The sequence below is a fragment of the Mytilus trossulus genome, chromosome 3, assembly GCF_036588685.1.
Source record: "Mytilus trossulus isolate FHL-02 chromosome 3, PNRI_Mtr1.1.1.hap1, whole genome shotgun sequence".
In the NCBI taxonomy this organism is placed as follows: Eukaryota; Metazoa; Mollusca; class Bivalvia; order Mytilida; family Mytilidae; genus Mytilus; species Mytilus trossulus.
Window position 1 is genome coordinate 2,504,416 of NC_086375.1, and position 6,529 is coordinate 2,510,944.

A 6,529-nucleotide genomic window follows, 5' to 3' on the forward strand; every position below is an offset into this window, starting at 1 on the left:
GGTACCACTGCTGCAGCTCTCATTTACTAACTGATCAAAGTTAAAGTTCATTGGTATGATTTTGATGTTACTCGGTATTTGCCCACACGGTATTTCATCTTTAATGCCTTCATTAATTGTGTCAGCAATGTCCGTATCCGATTCAGAATTGTTGTTCATCTTCTTTTTGCCAAGACTTAATTTAGATTTGTGCATTTGTAGTTCGTTATCGAGGTTTGCGCATTAGCACTGATATTTTAAAATGATTGAACCCGAGTTGAACGAATCGAAGTAGGCCAACTATGTTTTGAAAATGACTACGAGAGTGTAATAAAAAAATCTGGAATAGAAACACAGATGTGAGGGGCATATAACACACACATGATATACATTGTAGGGTGTTCAAATTTACCTGTTTTACTATATTTTGTATGTTATGAGTGATAACCCTTTTTGAACAATACAAATACAATTAGTGTAACCATTACACAGTGTCATCAATATCTACAAAGTTAAAAATAAATTTTTAATATGTTTAATGTTTTGGTAAACGCGTAGGCATAGACATACGCCTGTTTATGACAAGTTGTTATACCGTTATTATACTATAACATGTGCATACAAATATTACATCAATCACGTCTAACATACAATTTCATTCGATTATATCAATAAATATGTGATAAATTAAAATGCATAGTTTTGCAAATTTATAATATTTGTATAACCAGTGGTTACAGTGTAAGTGATAAAGAGGATGTTTTTTTAAATGCACTGGATGTGTAACTGTACTTCAGCAAACTCATAATTAAACCCGACAATAGAAACATAATGCAATACTTCATTAAAAATTCAATATAAATCGTTCAATGTAAAATTTTTACTTACAGTGTATGTAAATTTATGTTATATGCAAAAGTGTCATTCCTGACAAATGTCAATTGGTTTCTACTCAAATCTCTGAAAAAAATATATAACAACTGTAAAATGAAATCAATTTTGTCTACAAAGCGCTTTAAATTGAGGCATACAAAAGCAGTGAGTACACTTACAATCTATATAAAAGTGAAACTGTAAATGTTTTAATATTAAGAGGCAGTGAAATGTCTATCATCTATGTTGTTGTTCCTGTAGACAACGCTTGAAATAATGTTGTCTGTGTATGTAAATCCTGCTGCTTTCAGTGTCGTGTAAAAGAATTAGAAATAAATGAACACTCAGGGAAATCCAAATTCAAACACAATATCATTTGACAAGGATAAGATGTTTGCGAATCATAAATCCGTCATGGCTTTAATAAACAATACAGTGAACCGCAGATTGGAGGACTTTCTGTGTTTGTATTGGATACCTAAAATTCACAAAATTCCCTTTAAACAACGGAACATTTCCGGCTCATCTGCATGTTGGACTAAAGAACTTTCCATTAGATTGACAAAACAATCTGTCTGCAGTGAAAGAGGGTGTTCAGAAATAATGCGAAACTATTCACGCGAATTTGTATTAACAATATGTGGATTCTAAAAACTTCTACATAACTTCTGGATATTATTTTAATATAACAATGCGGATATATGGTAGCATTGAAAAAGGTAAATTCACAAAAATACTGAACTCCGAGGAAAATCAAAACAAAATTCTCTAATCAAATGGTAAAATCAGGAGCTCAGACACATTAAACAAAGAGATAAGAACTATTGAATCCCTGACTTGGTACAGACATTTTTAAATGTAGAATATAAAGATACAGCAGTCAACATTATGTATTAATCGTAATCATTATATAAACAAACAAATTTGTAACTAAGGAATACAATAAGGCATCTATGTTAAATCCACCGAAAAAGGATTGAAAGATTTTAAGTACTTGGACCGAATCCCTACCCTGACGGGCACATGGTTGGGTTGACATTTACTCTGGTGTAGCTTACGCTATAAACATTTTACTTTCAGATATTATACGGCATATTTTGATAATAGTGAACAAAAAGGTAAAACATGATACACAGAGGAACAAGTAATCAGTATTCTGGAGTTTCTTATTAACAACATATTTCTTTAATTTGAAGTAAAAAACAAACTTTTCGACATTCCTATGGGAACGAACTATGTCGACCTCTTCTTAATTTTATATGAATCGGAGTTCCTTCAGACACTTGTCAAAAATAAGAAAACCAAAGAAGCCAGTTCATTTAATTTCACAGACAGATATGTTGATGTTGTTCTGTCCTTTACCATTGAAATGACTCAAGTCGAGATTAAATGAATTGTTTAATATACAACTAATTAGTCACAATAAATAAACGGATTTTGACATTTATGATAAATTTATGATAATTTAATGTAAAGCTGACAACCTCAGCAGAGACCGTCCTGAGTTTATTTCGTGCTGTGAGCGAACTCATAATTAATAGTGACTTCCTTTGTAAATATTTGTGTAGACTACTGATTTCATTTGATCATGATTTGTATCTGTACTTGTGTATTTAATTATTACGAAGGAACAAACATGGAGATTGAATACACATTCATGAAGTATCATATCGAAAAAGTCACAATGTTTATTGTATCAAGTTTACACAAATGTCATACCGAATTTCATGCATTTCAAATTGATGACGACACACTGCACCTCGGATGAGTTGAATCTTGAATGAGTAGAATACTTTGGTCCGGCCACTTCGACTTCGACACAACGAGGTTGTGACATGCAGTCAAAGTTCTTTTCTTTATTTACCTTTATCAGGACAATCACATTAATCACTTTAATCGAAGGAAACACACCAACCACGGAACGACATGTACAGAAACACTGAATTGCAACAAAAACAAACGCCCACATACATATTAGAAAAGGAACTTTTTGATAACAACTACCATATTCCTGATTTGGCACACGGACATTTTAAGAATATATGGTGGGTTGAATCTGGTTTAATGGCTGAAAAATATCGTTAGAACGACAACACTACGTGACGGATATACAACACAAAAACACGCAGGAATATTTAATACAGAAAAACGCACACACAAATAATATAATAGTATTAGAACTGACAAAAATCAAACGCTATCAATTAATGGAACACGCCCAACATATTCCTGACTATTTAGAGGCATTACCCGAAGAAAATGGTTGGTGAAAGTGCAAGAATTTCTCCTTTTTTTTTATTTACAATGAACCGTCACTCCAATTCGTTGACCATATCATCCAAAACTGACCATATGAGTACTTAAGTATGACAATTAAATTCGTAAACTTGTTACTCAGGGTCCATTGTATGGTACACATGACAGCATATTGGTTCACAATGACTTCAAAATTACGTTTGCACCAATGAAAAATGCTAGTTTTCTTCTTTTTATTTGAAATACTAAACCATCACTTAAAATCTGTAGTTTTCATATATCAGGATGGTTTGTATGACAAAACTATTTGACTGCATTAGTAAAAATTATCTTTATTTGTACTTTGTCAGGACAAAACAAAAGCATAAAAGAGGGACGAAAGATACCAGAGGGACAGTCAAACTCATGAATCGAAAATAAACTGACAACGCCATGGCTAAATATGAAAAAGACAAACAGACAAACAAAAGTACACATGACACAAAATAGAAAACTAAAAAATAAGCAACACGAACCCCACCAAAACTAGGGGTGATCTCAGGTGCTTGGTAAGGGAAAGCAGATCCTGCTCCACATGTGGCACCAGTCGTGTTGCTTATGTGATAACAAATCCGGTAAATAGTCTAATTCCGTAGGTCACATTCAAGATCTAGATGTTATGATGCAGACGACACTGAAGACGCTGTGCCTCAGTTTAAAATATTGATAACCCAGAAAACATACACAGACACTTGAATTAAAACATAAGAAAAGGAATAACATATGCAGTCAAGTGGAAGCGAACTATTTTTTCTGATTGGAAAAATAAGTTCAAAAATTGTATGTCAATATATGAGTTATTGGTCTTAAAAAAACGATTCAGAAGAAATGGAAGGTACATTCAAAACTCAAGTGTAAGAAAATTGATGACTTGGAAAAAATTTACTTGTACGATTCGCTCGTGTATGTATTAAGGCAGTGAGATCGTTGATACAAATCAGAATTAAGAAACTGAATGGGTCTATCAATGTCCATGCTACGTCAGTCTTTAAAGACCCAAAATGTTGCCTAACACCTATCCTACCTCCATGAAAAATATGTTGTTGTCCCCGCAGATAAAGCCCCAAACAACATCGTTTTTGCATTATATTAACTGCTTGATAAACAAATTAGGTATTTACAATTCACTTGGAAACTCAACAGATACCCTCACGACACTTACCAAAGAGGAAATCCTGGATAATCATAGGTGTGTTCTATGTTCCTTTGGAATTTCAACCAAAGATGAAGAACTTGTAACAGTATAAAAACATTGGACTTTTCTACTCTTTACACAAGTATTCCACATTCCAAACTAAAAGACAAATTGAAAGATTTGGTATTGCTTTGCTTCATAAAAAAAGAATGGCCAACGTAGATACAAGTATCTTGTCTTAGGGAGGGATAAATCCTTCTTTGTAAAGGATCACTCTGATTCAAACAAAAAATTCTTTGAAACTGATATTATCAAGATGCTTGATTTCTTGATTGACAACATATTTGTTACGTTCGGAGGACTTCATGCAGGAACTTCTTAGGAAGAAAGACCAGAAGTTAGAAATATCCTTTAACTCTACTTTCCGCTATATAGATGATGTTCTTTCACTAAATAATTCAAAATTTGGTGACTATGTGGAACTATCTATCCCATCGAACTAGAGATAAAGGATACTACAGATACAGTTAAGTCGGCCTAATATCTTGACTTACATCTAGAAATTGACAATAAGGGTCGGTTGAAAACAAAACTTTACGACAAAAGAGATGATTTCAGCTTTCCAATTGTGAACTTTCCATTTCTCAGTAGCAACATTCCAGCAGCACCTGCATACGGGGTATATATCTCCCAATTGATACGATATTCCCGTGCTTGCATTTCCTATCATGATTTTCTTGATAGAGGGTTGCTGCTCACAAGGAAGATATTAAACCAAGAGTTCCAAATGGTGAAGTTGAAATCATCCCTTCGTAAATTTTACGGACGCCATCACGAGTTTGTTGACCGTTATGGAATAACCGTTTCACTAATGATATCGGATATGTTCTTTACGTCGTAATTAAAATCCCCTTCCCTTTCATGAATGTGACCTTCCGAATTAGACTATTTACCGGATTTGTTATCACATAAGCAACACGACGGGTGCCACATGTGGAGCAGTATACCCTTCCGGAGCACCTGAGATCACCCTTAGTTTTTGGTAGGGTTCGTGTTGTTTATTCTTTAGTTTTCCATGTTGTGTCATGTGTGCTATTGTGTGTCTGTTTGTCTTTTTCATTTTTAGCCATGGCGTGGTCAGTTTACTTTAGATTTATGAGTTTGACTGTCCATTTGGTATCTGTCATCCCTCTTGTTTTCTCGAAGACAGTAAGACCAGAGAAATATGTCCTGGTCTTTCATTATTATAATAACATTATTTTTACTTATTCTATTGTTTCAGTTACTATTTTTTCCTATGGCTTTTTTCGAGAGAGTAATTTCCATTCGTTAGTTTCGTTATTCAAGTTGGTTATAGTTGACAAAATTGTTTATCCTCGGATACATGAGATTTTAGAAAATTTATATTTCTCTTCATTTTGTTTAATCTCACTTTTTCTTTTCAAATGCAAATATAACAAGATGAAAGACGCCAATTCAGTAGTTTTTAGGTGATTATTTACGGAAGACATAATCCTCACTTTATACACACCCAAGCTCATTAGTATAAATTACAATTAATTGTTTTGTAATCATTTTAAATACTTTTTGTCGAGTCTGCAACTTTTGTTGCAGAAAGCTCGACATAGGGATAGTGATCCGGCGGCGGCGGCGGCGGCATTAGCTAACTTCTTAAAAGATTTATATTTTAGAAGGTGAAAGACCTGGATGCTTCATACTTTGTATATAGATGCCTCATGTTACGAAGTTTCCGTCAGTCACATGTCCAATGTCCTGGACCTCATTTTCATGGTTCAGTGACCACTTGAAAAAAAAGTTCAAAATTTTTGTAATGTTGAATTCTCTCTTATTATAAGTAATAGGATAACTATATTTGGTATATGCGTACCTTGCAAGTTCCTCATGCCCGTCAGACAGTTTTCACTTGACCTCGACTCCTTTCATGGATCAGTGAACAAGGTTAAGTTTTGGTGGTCAAGTCAATATCTGAGATACTATAAGCAATAGGGCTAGTATATTTGGTGTATGGAAGGACTGGAAGGTGTACATGTCCAACTGGCAGGTGTCATCTGACCTTGACCTCATTTTCATGGTTCAGTGGTTATAGTTAAGTTTTTGTGTTTTGGTCTGTTTTTCTCATACTTTATGCAACAGGTCTATTATATTTGTAGTATGGAATGGTTATAAGGTGTACATGTCTAGCGGGCAGATGTCATCTGACCTTGACCTCATTTTCATGGTTCAGTG